The sequence below is a fragment of the Sinohyriopsis cumingii genome, chromosome 10, assembly GCF_028554795.1.
Source record: "Sinohyriopsis cumingii isolate HCF-2022 chromosome 10, ASM2855479v2, whole genome shotgun sequence".
NCBI lineage: Eukaryota > Metazoa > Mollusca > Bivalvia > Unionida > Unionidae > Sinohyriopsis > Sinohyriopsis cumingii.
In genome coordinates this window covers 84,926,140-84,942,399 of record NC_142970.1, presented here as the reverse complement: position 1 = coordinate 84,942,399, position 16,260 = coordinate 84,926,140, and positions in this window count along the sequence as shown.

Below are 16,260 nucleotides of genomic sequence, written 5' to 3'. Positions count from 1 at the left end.
GAATTTGATGTTTGTGTACTCCGATGTGGTGGAGTACAACGTGGTGGGACACACCTCCGTGCCGTTACTGCGTGTCATTCCTTTCAAAGTAAATTCTGCCACGGCCACTGACGAGGAAGGTGGAAACACTTATCACGTTCACCGCGAATTTGTACATCCTCACTATTTGCCTGTCAGCAAGTCTTATTTGGACACGGTCAACATTGCTATAAAAGGAGATCTGGGACAAAATATTCCATTCACCAAAGGAAAAGTCACGGTGAAACTCCATTTTCGGAAACGGTTCTCTCACGACTCGTAAGTCATGTATCCAGTGTACCGAGGGGTTGCTCGACAGCGAGGACACGGTTTAGGAGATATGTTAAAATCGGCCTTTCATTCGGTGGCCCCGGTGTTGAAACCGATGGTGACACGCGGATTGCACGCCTTGAAAGATGCGGCACTGACACAAGGCAGAGAATTTCTCCAAAATGTCATCATCGACAAACAAAACCCCATAGAAGCCTTCATGAGGCAGGCAAAAATGTCTTGCTGCAAACGGGTAAAGACCTTTTGGGCCGACAAGACACACCTATAAATGCCCTGCACGCTACCGAGTCAGGCATTCAGCAAGGACAGGGCAGAAAGAGACGACGAAGAAAATATTCTTTCACCAGACTTCACACTTCTAAAGCTAGAAAGGCAAAGAAAAGAAGAACCGTTCGAGACTTAGACGTTTTCGATTATTGAGACACAGCAACAAAAAAAAAAGATGCACCGAGAGTCTTGCGCCTGTTCCAAGTCGGAACTGGATCTGTTTGCCAAGCCACCTACCATGATGACGATGCAAGAATCCCAATGGGTGGAATTTCACCCTGTCTCCTCATTGGCCGATTCCGCTCCCATCGAGTTTGAAATCAAGGGACAGCCCGAAGATTACATCGATCTGAATAGCAGTTACTTGTACTTGAAAGTCAAAGTTGTCAAAGAGCACAATTCGCCCCTAGATGGCGATGAGGTAATAGCTCCCGTCAACAATTTCATGCATTCCTTGTTAAGAGGAGTGGACTTGTACTTGAATAACAAACTAGTCAGTAGCAGCATGGATACTTACCCTTATCGTGCCTACCTGGAAAATCTCTTGACGTACGGAATAGATGCCAAGAACACTCATCTCAATGCCTGTGTGCTATGGGAAGCTGACGAAGCTGAAAAGTTTGAAACATTCGAAACTAATGCAACCAAAGACAACAATGATGGATTTGTAGAACGAAGAAACAGAATCATGGGAGCCAACAAAAGTTTAGAACTGATGGATCGTTTACATTTGGACATGTGGTTGCAAGAGAAATATTTGCTGAACGGTGTAAATGTCCGCTTGAGACTGAATCGTAGCAGTACCGCTTTCCATTTGTTGGCTGATAGTGCTGGCGTCAATCCCAAAAGCAAAATCGAGGAGGCCAAACTCTACGTACGACGCGTGGAAGTGTTACCTAAAGAGGGTAACGACATCAGTCAAATGTTGAGCAGAACGACCGCCAAGTATCCCATACGACGTGTGGAAGTGAAAACGTTCACCATTCCCGCTAGCCATCATTCCATGATCGAAGATTATCTGTTTCAAGGACAGTTACCCAAGCGTTTAATCCTTGGTATGGTCGAGAATTCAGCCTTCAACGGAGCCTTCACTGAAAATCCTTTCCACTTTCAACACTTCGACGTGAAGAAAATCGAAGTCAGTCGCGATGGCAAGACCTTGTGTACCAGACCTTTCGAACCTGACTTTACCAAGAAGAATTACTTGAGATCGTACTTGTCCCTGTACGAAGCCACCGGACAATTAGGGACCAACACCAGTCACGGTATTACGTACGAGGATTACGCAGGAGGCTACGCTTGGTGGGCCTTCGATTTTACTCCTGACCAGGGCAGCGACGAGGGACATTTCCACCCTATAAAATCTGGCCAGATTCGTGTGGAACTTCAGTTTGCAAATCCTCTGCCAGAGACAGTGAACGTCATCCTGTATGCTGTTGTTGTTGTTGTTGTTGTGGGGTTTAACGCCATTTTTCAGCACGATAGGCTATACATGGCGGCCAGTATTAATGGTGGAGGAAGAACCCGGAAAACCCCGGAAAGAACCACCGACCCACGAGAAGCTACTGGCAAGCTTTCTCACATGCCCACATTGGCTGAATCTTAGACCCGAACCGCCGCAGACAGAGGTGAGATGGCAGTGATCCGTAACGAAGAGCGCTTTAGACCACTCGGCCACTCGGGGCCCCCCATCCTGTATGCAGAATTTGATAATACCATAGAAATCAACAGTTTGAGAGAAGTCATTCTAGACTATTAGAAGCTATGGAAGACTGTTATCCCTCTTTACCTAGTGGAAAAACTTTAGACATGGAATGTGAGGAGACCGTGGAAAAAGAATCTCAAGACAAAGACGACGAAGTTGTCATGATGAAGTCGAGATGGCCAGAACAAGAAGCCCATTTAGTCTCCTGTCTTGCCAAACACTTGGTGGAAAAAATGATGGAATTGATCAAAAAAGAGTGCTATGGATGTCAAAACGATCATCCCAGTCAAATTCAACACGATAAATGCCTGATGCTGAGTCAAGAAGAAAAATTGGACGAGTATCTGGACGAAGCTTGGAGTCTCATCTCGGACGAAGTCGTGTTGCACCAGTGGTATAAAGACTTGCGTGAGCATTCTTGTCCACCATTAACCACTCAAGAGATCCATCGTATCGAAGCTCTCCTGAATCAGAGTGAGGAGACGAAACGAAGAAACGGTTATTTGTCAGACATTTTCAAGCAAAAAGTCAGGATCGAATTGATGACTTATTATTACCTGTGAAGAAGAAGAAAAAAAAACCACACAAAAAATGGATACCTGGGAACTTTATTACCTTTTGAACCACAGTTCGTACACGGCTTCTTGGAATCCTGTCGTCTGTGCTAAAGATGAACTCCCTCATCGCAAACCTCAAGACCATCTAGCTTACGTGATCAACACGGACGACAGTCATTTCCCAGGAACCCACTGGGTAGCCGTTTACTTTCCTCAAGAAGGATGTGTGGAATATTTCGATTCGTACGGATTGCCCCCTTTGGAAGACGATATCATTGACTTTATGAGAAGAAATGCTCAGACCACCCCATTCAATAATGTGAAATTACAAGGCACAGATTCCTTGGTGTGTGGACAGTACTGTGTGTATTTTCTGCATCATCGCAGCCTGGGCTATTCCTTAGAACATTTAGTGACTCATTTTGATCCTCGTTCTTCTTCTAGAAACGATGTAAAAGTAGATCGATGGTTCTGTGACCATTATGCTTATCTTTTGTCTCAAGCTAGGAAACGTAGTGTCCATCAATGGCCTAATGACTTCCAACAGTGGAAATCACAATTTCATTCACAACGTTGTCAGTCCTGTTTAAAGTAGAGTGTGAATTGAAAAAATGTTTGTCATTTTTTTTTAAAATGTTTGATGTTATATGGTTGATTATTGTTAAAAAAATGTTAGAGTTGTTGTTTAGTGTTAAGTGATTTTTGAATAAAAAAATGTTGTGTTTTGAAAAAAAATGCCTTTGTCTTTTGTTTAGGTATAAGAATGTTGGATTGATGCTCTTTCACTTCTTACTATCCCTCTCATGACACTCACTGAACGTTGCGGCTCGAAAACCGTGTGGGGATGTTTTCCTTCACGTCCGCGCTTTGACTTTAAGAACCGGGGTTGTTTCCAGTCTAACCATCCATTGTCGACTCATCCTCCTATGAAGATGTGCTCCAAACTAGCTAAGCTAAACGAAGCCTACGTGAATTTGCATAGGGTCAGACACAGTCTGATACCGAAGCCAGAAGAAATAGAGAATGTGAGAATGTTAAAAGTCACTGAAGACCTGATAGAAGAGCTCTTCAGAGAAGAAGTGAACAGGGAGAAAGAAGAATGGACAGAGAAGTACAGACTTCAGAGACAACAGCAACAACAACAGCAGCAGCAGCAACCTGAACCTGACAGAGGCTTTGTCGATTGTCGTATCGACACCAAAGAGTTCTTCTTCTCTTTCCGAAGAAGCAGACCTATCGCCAGAAAGTCTATCCTCAGAGGATATCGCATTCTTAGAAACTAAAAGATTGCCGTAGCAAACAAAAAAAACAAAAAAACAGCCCTTTTCTGGGCTACCCCAATACTCTAGAAAAGAAATAACCATCGATTTGCCAATGTGTAGGTAGAGTAGTGTGAATATAAACACTAACTCTTTTTTATAGTGTGAGGGTATGTGTTTGTGTATAAGATTGTGTGTTTGTAAGTGCTCACGTACGTTTGTGAGGATAGTAGATTAAGATCATGTCTTTTTTTTTGGTGTTTGAGGTGGGCTTAGATTGGATTGCTTTGCGTATGTGGATATTATATTGAAGTGATTAATGAACATTTTTTACAATAGGAATGGGTAGCATAAAAAAGTGAGTGAGTGTTTCTTTTAGGTCCGCGCGTTGTTTTTTTTTTTGGTCATGATCTAGGTAAGATCAATTTTATGTTTTTAGTGGGATGTTTTCCTTCACGTCCGCACTTTTACTATAAATTGAAACCCGTTCGGCAGTCCAGCTACCCTTGTTGATTGATCAACACCAGAATGAACACCAGACTAGCGAAACTGTTGGAACTTCATGTGCATCTGGAATATGCCAGGCGCCTGTTGAACGAACTGGCCGCGGAAGCCATTGTGGAAGAGGGAAGGATGAGAGAGGAGGAGGAGAGAAGAAACAAAGAAGAGGAGGAGAGAAGATACAAAGAAGAGGCGGAGAGAAGATACAAAGAAGAGGAGGAGGAGAGAAGAAACAAAGAAGGGGAGGAAAAGGAGAGAAGAAGAAGAAATTTCAGAATCCCAGAGACAGAAAATTGGGATTCTGAAGCTATTTATCCTGCCTCTGCTCTCTCCCCAAAAAAAGTAAAAAGAAACTGGGGAACAAGATGTGTATGTGGCGCCAGGCCTGGAAGGTGCCACCATTAACCAGGTGTCCATGAAGTTCAAAAAAAAACAGCCCTTTTCAGGGCTACCCAATACTCAAGAAAAGAAATAACAATCAATTTGCCAATGTGTGTAGGTAGAGTAGTGTGAATATAAACACTAACTCTTTTTTTTAATAGTGCGAGTGTATGTGTTTGTGTGTTTGTGTTCGTGTTTGTAACTGATCACGTAAGTTTGTGTGAATAGTAGATTATGGGTTTCTTAATTGTTTCTTAGCATATGTGGAGAGTATAGTTTGGGTTTTATTATATGAAATGAGAAAGTGGGGGATGTTTTCCTTCACGTCCGCGCGTTGTTTGGTCATGATCTAGGTAAGATCAATTTTATGTTTTAGGGGGATGTTTTCCTTCACGTCCGCGCTTTCACTATAAGAACTCACAAGGTTTGATGTTGGAACCATTCTACGGAATAAAGACAAGGAAGATGGTAGCTGTAACAGAATTGTTTAACCAGTTGAAGGACATTTGGTATTGGATGGTGGATGGAGCTTATGCAGTGGAAAGGATTGAACGAGAATGGAAGCATGAAGTTACCCGAGATTTTGTCAGAAGACAAGTGACCAACCTGAAATTAGCTATGGATCTGGTGAAAGAGATGATAGAAGAAGAAGTAAAAAGACTAAGAGGCTTTATAGATCCAGAGTATGTAAAGATCGGTCACTTAAAGGAAGCCATGGATAATGTGATAGAAGTAAGGTGCTTTTTGGAAGACGTAATGGAATGGACAGAGTGGTCCTTTGTCAAAACAGGCCTAGACCAACTTAAGAAATCGGAAGAACTTATGAGAAAAGTAATGGAGGAAGAAGTAAAGAAGATCAAAGACAAGTGGAATAAAGAACGAAAGGATAAGGAAAACTTAAAGAAAAAAGAGGCCTTTGACAAACTCAACAACAATTGGATCATAATACAGGAGAAATTCCGAGCAATAGGTCATCCAGATTGGATGCCAGAGAAGGAGAAGAAGAAGAAGAAAGGAATACTGGTAAAAGTGAGGACTTGGTGGAAGAAGTGGAGGAGTTAGAAGAAGAAGAAGAAACCCAAAGGCCCTTTTCAGGGCCACCCATATTTCTCGAAAAGAGAATGACTCTCAATTGCCTACCCCTTTTTTTAAAAAATTTTTTTTATTTTTTTAAAAAAAAAAAATAATCCCATATTCAATTTCCCTTGACGCTAGACAGTCACACGATTTTTCTCCATATTCAATTCCCCTTGACGCTAGACAGTCCCACGATTTATTCCCATGTTTAATTCCCCTTGACGCTAGATTGTCCCACGATTTTTCTCCATGTTAATTTTCCATTGACGCTAGAGTGTCCCAGGGTGTTTTTTAATGCTAATTCCCATTGACGCTAGGGTATCCCCATTCACTACTTATGAAGTTCCTATTCAGATAAACGTAAGGGAATGACCGACGCATCCAATCACTATTCGTATATCCCTAAAGAAACTTTAAACTATTTGTGTTAAAGATGTTTAATTCTGGCAAATTTTACTTTGTAAAGTCTAAAATGACGTCCTATAGGCATTAGTGGTGGAGAAAATATTAGGACCCGGAGAAGATCATCGAACTTAGATGGAAAACTACATTGCTCTCGCTCAAGCTTGAGCCGGAGAAAGAACACAAGACGAGAAAGATGTGAAGCCAATGAGCCACCGTTCTGCCTTCCAATTTCCTTTAAATTAAAGCAAATTTATTACGATTCATATAGAAATATTCCAAAACGGTACTGTTTTTCTCGAAATACGTGTTGCATCTCTCTCTCTCTCTCTCTCTCTCTCTCTCTCTCTATCTATATATATATATGTGTGTGTGTGTGTGTGTGTGTGTGTGCTGGTATGGAATGAAATGGAACATGGAGAGAGGGGAGATAAAGAAATGTATTTACTGTTTTAAAATAACAGTATAATTTGTTGAGCATTTTTTCCTTATTTCGTCTTTATATTTTGAGCAAACGTTTTTCACATAACAGTTCAGTAATAGACACTTATATTATGTGCAAGTTGATAAATTCTTTGATAGAAACAGCTATAATACCTGGTTACTTAGTTCAAATATCACATGTTGCTGCTTGCGAAAATGTGGGTTGGTTTCGTCTAGCGCTTTCAATATCTCTATTCTCAAGCGTATCTGTATTATCCAATTACTGTCACAGTGTGTGATTTAAAAATGTCCTTAATTAAATACAAAGAAGTCTGTGTTATTTACTGAAAGCAGTTTGGTGATTTCCTTTTATTTAAAGTTGTGCCTTGAACAGTTTGTTGTCAGGGACGACACACGGTTAACGTAAACTACTTGGGAGCAGCAGGGAAGTTCTACAGACCAGACGTTCCAGACCAAATAAAGCTTCCTACGCAAACTTTCTCCGTAGAAGCCTCAGAAAGCAAAAATAAAGCTTCCTACGAAAAATAATTTGCGTAAATTTGTTCCCGAGTGCAATTTTCATGTGTATTCGGGCATAGAAAAAACGAAGATTTTTTTTGGGGGGGTATCTCAATTTTGTAACCTCCAAGATAGAAAAATAATCCTCGTCAATGGAAATTCTACAGACCAGACGTTCCAGACAAAATAAAGCTTCCTACGCGAACTTTCTCCGTAGAAGCCTCAGATTTCAAAAATAAGCCTTCCCACGAAAATTAATTTGCGTAAATTCGTTCCCGAGTGCAATTTTTGTGTGCAAAATCGATGATTCTGGACAAGTAAAAAACGAAGATTTTTTTTGGGGGGGGGGAAATTTATTTGGATTTGGCTGCTGATCCTAATTTTACCTCGCATTAAAACAATATAGTTGAAAATAATATGAGTCGGAAAGCTAGTAGAGTTGGAGAGCCTCATTCTGCCAGATTAGCGCGAGAAGAGTTAGCGGCAGTAAAGAAACTCATCCCGGCAAAACAATTATTTAAGAAAAAAGTTCGTGATTACGAAGATTCTCAATATCATTTTGGTGAGATATCGTCAAAGTTGTTGAGTCCAGTCACTGGAGCAATCGAACAAGTCGCATACGGTGACAAAAAGGAAGATAAGGAACTTAGGAAGCGCGGGCTTATTCCCATGACGAGAGACATCGAGGAACACACTCGATTAGTACCGGGTCAGCTTGAGCAAATTCATCAAGGACAAGAACAAACGCGTCAAGAAAAAGCACAAGCACGAGTGCGAGCACAAACACAAAAGCTACAGGGACAAATACAGCAGGCACGAACACAAGCGCGAGTACAAGCACAAACACAAGCGCTGCGAGAACAATTGCAGCAAGCACAAGCACAATTGCCTCAAGAACAACCACAGCAAGAAGAAGAAGAAGAAGAGGAGGAGAAAGGTGATAGAGAACCTCGGGAAGTAATAAAAGATAAATTTACCGATGATGGTTGGAAAACAATAGAAAAACAATTCGAAATATCTGGCAAAAATATTGATGAACTTGGTGCATTTGCTGAGGATTCCTTTAGTTTTAGATCGAAATTTTTAACGAGTGACGGATTAAAAAAAATTAAATCGCGAGATGCTTGGTTCAGGAATATATACCGAGCTAAACTTAATATAGAGAAAATATCTCCTGGTGACCAAATTTTTCATCGATTTCAACAATCTGCACGGGATAGATTCACGCATAATATTAGTCAACCTCGGAGGGTGGAAGAAAAACCTGAATCTTCGAAACCAAAGAAAATACCCCAAATAAAACCTCTGATACATCTCAGGTACTTCCTCCAACAGATAAGGGAACCAATATCTCAGGAACTTTTCCACGCACACATTTCGACGAGGGTTCCTCCGATTTTTTCAACAAGGGCGAGGATATTTTAATCGATATTGCCAGATTTGGCTTCAATGAAAGAGGTAAATATTTGAAGTCGGGACGCGTTAATAAATTTACTAAAGAAAATTGGGCTCCTGCGGTATATTTTGCTTCAAAGAAAAAATCCGTCAATCTTGATGACCCGGGTTACCAAGATTTTATCAAAAAAATAATACAAAAAAATGAAGAAGAAAAAAAAAAAGAAGAAGAGGAGGACGTGTTATCGGAGTGGTTTAGTGAACCATCAACACCAGAACCAAAGTCAGGAAGCGGATATACCATTTGCCCTGACAGTGTTGTCAACGACGTGTCTCGCCTCGAGGTATTAATCGGAGGAAAACGAGCTGGAAATAACTCTCGCGAAGTAATTAACGAAGCCTCAGATATTTGTCAGCGATTATTCCGCGGTGGCATCATCAATTCTCACATTTACAAAGAACTTGTCGATGAGCTCATCGATTAAAACAACATAATTGAAATAACATGATTGTTCACAAACATCAGCGCAGACCCAAACAGGTCCGCGTAGTAAACTCCCGATTGCCCGTGTACAAATATATACACGGCAATGGATTCGGCGATATCATTGGAAGTTTTTTTACACGAATAATGCCTAAAATTGGACCCGTGATCAAACAGCTCGGGTTAAAAGCAATAGGAAAGATCGGCGAGACTGCTATTTCTGGTATCGGTAATTTGGCCAGTAAAGGCTTCAATGTTGTCAAAAGTAAAATATTAAATTTAATGCGCAAAAAACAACCCGTCAAATTACCTAGCACCAGAGAAATGCCACCCGAAGTCAGTAAAGCCATAAACGACGCAGCAAATAAAAAAATAAATGATCTCGCAAAGGAAGTTGCTAAGACAAATATAGCGCAGGAAGTTGCTAAGACAAATCTCGCAAATGAAGTTGCTAATACAAGTTTTATTTCAGGCAGTGGTCTTCGTTTTAGATGATATTCTTAATAATAAATGTTCGCACAAGTGTCAAATGAAGTATTTGACATGGACGAGCCTGTAGGTAGGGACACATCCGTGCGAGATTTCCAGTATTTCTCGTACGATGCAGTTGAACCAAATACACCTAATCGCTTGGAAATTCAAGTTCACGATACAACAAGATATTTTCTTCCATCTGAGGCATATATCGAAGTTATTGGGGAAGTTGTTAAAACGGATGGTACCAATTATGGGGCAGATTTTAGAGTCGGATTCGTCAATAACGGTATTATGGCATTATTCAAGAGCGCCACTTACATGATCGACGGAAGAGAGATTGAGTCAATTACTAATGATATTGACTTAGCAACAACGATAATAGGCCTAGCTAGATACTCGGATGATTTTACTAGATCAGCTGGCCCTAGTATGATGTTTGCCAAGGATAATACTAATCGTCCCGAAAGTAGGCCGTTCCTTATCAGACAACCCAACGATCGCGCCAATCCTGCTGTTCCCGCTGGTATCGAAGATATGATCATTAAACCTTATCCTGATTATAATCTCGGATTTACCACGCGAAAGTCCATGCTATCACCAGGTAACAGAAGATTCGCTTGTGCTATCCCGTTATCCCATATATTCGGATTTTGCAGACATTTCAGGAAAATTATCTACGGAGCAAAACACACCGTAACATTTGTCAGAAAGGAAAATAGCAACGATGCTATCTGGCGAGAAGGTGCCGTCGATTACGCTACTGGCGTGATAGGTCCCAATGATGCCGCGAATAATAACGGCATAGTAAGATTACTAAAATTTACCTTGTGGATGCCAGCGATAACCCCGTCAATAATCGAAGAAGAAAAATTATTGTCATTTATGAACCAAGGCGGTAAATCTGTCATGTCATGGCTGACAACAACAACAGATTCCACAACTACCAATATTAATGGTGATTTTACCTGGCGTATTGCATCGCAGCAAGGTACCTCCGCACCTAGGCATATCTTTATCGCGTTTTTGCGTGCCAATAGGTATCATCAATTATACAGTCATATGATATTTGATCACATTGGAGCAACAAATGTATCACTGAGAATAAACGGCCAACAAGAACCATCCGAGGAAATATCAATTGATTTTGAAAATCATTCGACGGCTCGTGCGTATCATCGCTTGTTAAGTTTCATGGGTCGCGATCAAAATATCGATACGGGATTGCAAATATCGCAGCTAGATTTTAATACTCATTATCCTATCTATTACTTTTCCCTGGAGCATCTCGACCTGGTAAAACAATCCGTCGTTGATATCCATTTCAAAGCCAGAATTAACACAGCTGGACTTAATCACAAAGTGATCGCGGTAATTCTCAGCGATAGAACAATGATCTTGGAAGGCATCAGTGGCAGAATGAGAATCATCGACGCTCCTGTCGAGAAAATGTAACTTTAAAATCAAAGATTTCTAAATTTAGATTAAGCGATTATTAATATGCCATACGAACACGTCAGTGTAACTCTGACCCCGGGTCAGATAAAAAAACTGCAATCAGCGATATCAAAGCGATGCGGTATGAAATTAACACTGAAAAACGATCAAATTCATGGTGGACCTAACAAACTATCGCTAACTAAAGGCCAGCGTGAACGTTTTTCCAAGGCTAAATCAGTAAATTCCGGCGTTCATGTGAGCCTTTCCATAGGCGCCATCAGAGATATGGTCAAAACAGGCGGATTTCTTCCTCTATTGGGGCTAGTGAAAATGGCTCTTCCGGCGATTGGAAAGGCATTCGGATTAGGCGCGCTCGGAGGGATAGGTTCCCAAATAGGTTCCGCATTAACAAGTAAAATTACCGGAGGGAGATACGGTAAAAAAAAGGGGAACGGCCTTTATCTAAGACGCCCCCCATACGGATCCGGCCTAAGATTAGCACGGCCTATTCAAATTTAGATCTAATCAACGAGGCAAAGAATAAAAAAATAAAATTTTTCAGAGGCGTATTTATGCGGGATCAACTACCAGAAAAACCAAACCCTACCGAGACAGGAATAATAAATCTAGACTTAAATACCGGCCCTGGCACGCATTGGGTTGCCTACGCGATTAATCCTCGCGAAGTTATTTACTTTGACTCGTACGGATTAGCGCCACCAAACGAATTTATCAACTACGTGTCTTCGCTGAGACTTCCGGTTTGGTATTCGACTCTTCCAACACAAACATTAGCGGATCCACCGATATGCGGCTCGGAGTCAATTAATGTTCTTGACGCAATTTCAAAATCATCCGGCCCTTATAACAAAATTTTATTTGAATATACCGTAGATAAATATCATGGTTGACATTTACGGTAGATCCCTCTACAGGAAGGAAAAAGCAGAAGTGACTGACGTTGATCTATCAAAATTCGCAACCAAGAGTGATATTAACAATCTCCTATCGCTGTCAGAGGTGGACCCTGGCGAAGTTGCTGTTTTTCAAAATACCGAAGGGCGATTACAAACCAGCAATGTCAAAATAGCTGATATAATCAAGCGAGAAGAATATAATGATCATATCAGTCAATTTACTCGCCAATCGGAGATGGTATTAAAATCTATAGCTGATATTACCGATCTATTAGCGGTATTGCCACTAAAGGCTAATATCACAGATGTGGAAAAATCCGACAGGGAACTATCAGCAACGTTGCTTCTAAAGGTCGATAAAGCATTACACGACGATCTTCAGGACAGAGTGACAAAAAGATTTAACAAGCTAACTAACGATCTTAAAAAACTCGAGGAGGTATCAAAAAATCTCAATAAAAAACTCGACGAGGATATAAAAAAATTCATCGATACCTCCTCAACTACACACGGCGATCTCATCGAGAAAACAAAGAAAATAAACGAAGATATCGCCCAAATCAACAAAGATATTGAATCGGCACGTGCATTAATATTTCAAAAAGCCGATAGAACATCACATAACGATCTCAGCGAGAAAGTAAAATCCATCAACGAGGAAATTACCAAAATAAATACCGCGATGGGTCAGAAAATCGATAGAACATCACATAACGATCTCAGCGAGAAAACAAAGAAAATAAACGAAGATATCGCCCAAATCAACAAAGATATTGAATCGGCACGTGCATTAATATTTCAAAAAGCCGATAGAACATCACATAACGATCTTACCGAGAAAACAAGAAAAATCAACGAGGATATCGCACAAATCAACAAAGATATTGAAGCGGCACGTGCATTAATATTTCAAAAAGCCGATAGAACATCACATAACGACCTCAGCGAGAAAACAAAGAAAATCAACGAGGAAATTACCAAAATAAATACCGCGATGGGTCAGAAAATCGATAAAACATCAATCGACGACCTCAGCGAGAAAACAAAGAAAATAAACGAAGATATCGCCCAAATCAACAAAGATATTGAATCGGCACGTGCATTAATATTTCAAAAAGCCGATAAAACATCAATCGACGACCTCAGCGAGAAAACAAAGAAAATAAACGAAGATATCGCCCAAATCAACAAAGATATTGAATCGGCACGTGCATTAATATTTCAAAAAGCCGATAGAACATCACATAACGATCTCAGCGAGAAAACAAGAAAAATCGACGAGGATATTACTAAAATCAGCGTAGATATTGACGTAATGCGTGAATTAGTAAGTCAAAAAGTTGATAAAACATCACACGACGAGAAAACAAAATCCATCAACGATGATATTAACGCGGTACGCGCATTAATATTTCAAAAAGCCGATAGAACATCACATAACGACCTCAGCGAGAAAACAAGAAAAATCGACGAGGATATTACTAAAATTAACGATGAAATTAACGCGGTACGTGAATTAGCGCGTCAAAAGGTTGACGGATTCGTTTACCTCGGTGAAATATCAAAATTGAGCTCGGATCTTCTCGACGCAACTACAAAAATTAACGATATTAACACAAAAATATCACCGTTGGATATTCCAAAATTAGCGCGTATTTCGATACCAGCGGAGGTAGAAACAAATCTTCCCTGCCATGTATCATTTGTGCTGAGGACACAAAATATTACCTGGACACCCGATAATGATTCTTTTAACTTTACCGCGCCAATTCAGGGTATATATCGAGTATATCTTATTACGGGGTCAACAAAGTTTAACGTGACGGTCGATCATCATGAAATTTATGAATACTATCCTGGATTTTTCATTATTTCCATGGATAAAAATAACACTGAAACTTTTAAACTAGAACCAGAAGGCAGAACCACCACGGGACCAGTGTATTATTTTGCAGTTTTCGAATATTTATCGGTTTGGTCCGTAATTGGTCAACCCGAGCCGGTCGCAGTTGCCGAGATAGAGAAACCCGAGCCGGTCGTAGTTGTCGAGATACCCCCAATCATTTGAAAACGGAAAAACCCGATTTTACCAAGGAATTGGTTAGATAAATAACTAATAAATGACCGCATCGGATTACCGTTATAATCAGGCGCGATCATGGCAGGATTCGCTAAAAAAAACTCCTAGACGAGTATCAAACAAAAATAAAAAAATACCAGCGTAGATTAGTTACCATTGACGTCGCCGTGTACGCGGTATCTGCGGTAGTTGCCGGTGCGGGAATAATTTTATCCGCGGTAACAACGATAGCGCCAATCGTTGCAACGATAATAATCTCGTCAACAACGACAATCGCTGGTGTTCTCAATATCGTAGCGAAAAAGATATCCTCGTGCACGAGTGAAAAGTTATCATTGTACAAAAACAAATTATCCCAGGTCAACGACGCGTATTCGAAATTATCATCGCTTCTTTCTGAGAGTCTCAACGACGGCGTTATTTCCGATCCAGAATTTTCGGCAATGATCAGTATTTACTCCGAGATTGAACAAATGAATATCAATAATGTCCGAACTAGCCCAGATTGTGACAAACACGACACCGCCGACAACAACGTTAATATCGTTAAGTTCAACCAATCCAGAATTTAGCATTAATTTTCCAACACCAATCAGCGTCAATGAAATTGCGTTAACACAATTGCGTGTCTACAACAGTTGGCCTAATGTTAGATCGAAATCATTTGGCAGATTATTATCAAATAATTCGCTTGTTTTTGCCAACAAAAACAAACCCGATGGAACACCTGATTGGATCGTCGTTGGCATACCAACAGGCAGTTACGAAATTGAGCAACTAGGTAAGGAATTTACCACCAGAATATCAAATATAACCGGCGATGCTACTCCGGGAATAAAAATATCCTCGCACGATCCAACGCTGTCATCGATGATAGAAGTGAAATCACCATATATCGTTGATATTTACCAATCATCGATTAGGACCATATTAGGTTGGCCTGAAATCGCACCTCTGGCAAAACCAGAAAAACCAGATGTTTTTATTCCAGGTTTTCACGAAGAAGCTCCTCCAGAGCAACCGGAGCCAAAAAAGGAAGATTTTACCACCGACGAAGGATGGTACGGAACTATCAAACACAAGCCTCTGATCGATAGCGCCATCAACCTCATAAATAACCACAAATTTAACTGGGTAATGTTCGCTTTTACTTTTAGGGACGAAAAAATTCTCTCGTGGTTGCCTCTTCCTAAAATTCCCCCCGGCGTGGAAATCTTCGACGCTACCCACATTAACAGGATAATAGCCCCCATAGAAGGCATCTCGATAAGAAGAACCCTCGACGAATTTAATCAAGAACATAAATTACATTTAAATTTATTGCGGGAATCCTTTCATGAATGCATCTTAAATAAATCAGGCTCATGTAGCGAAATTATCGAACGCGTGAAAATTTTAAATAAACTCGCGAATGATGTTGAATATTATCATGGTATGTTTATTCAGGCGATAGTCGACGATATATCAATTGCCGATTATGTTCTTCCTATTAGTAAATTCGAGTTGATCAGAAATTCAGGAGAAAAACAAAAATTCATGAGAGTATTTGGTTTAACCGAGGAAACGCTACCAAATTTCAAATTTCCCGATTATGATGTTGATAAAATGAGAAAATCTGTTACTGATACCATCGATGATTTATTTCCGAAGTTACATGCCGCGTGGACTAAAAAAATACAATCAGAATCGATTCTCAAACACAATAACGATCCCGCCGGGCAAGGGCGGCATATCTCGCCAGGTATCGTTAACATAACGGAAGTTATCGCGATTTATCTTCACGCGGATGTCGTTGAAGGTAGCTACAACGCAGATGCGTCTGTGTCAAATCAAGCACAGCAGGGTTTTATTTTGTATTCGTTTTCACCTAGCGCTTCTCCGGGTTATTTGATAATAAAAGAACCAGTAAATCCGTTTTACCTGCGATGCCACAATCGGTTGTTGTCAAGGATAAATTTCAAACTGACGGACCAGAACGGAAATTTGCTTGATATACGCGGGGAAACGCTAAGTATCAATCTCCTGGTAAGATCGTGAGAATCTTCGAATCTGTCTGCCAGGGAAAAACAG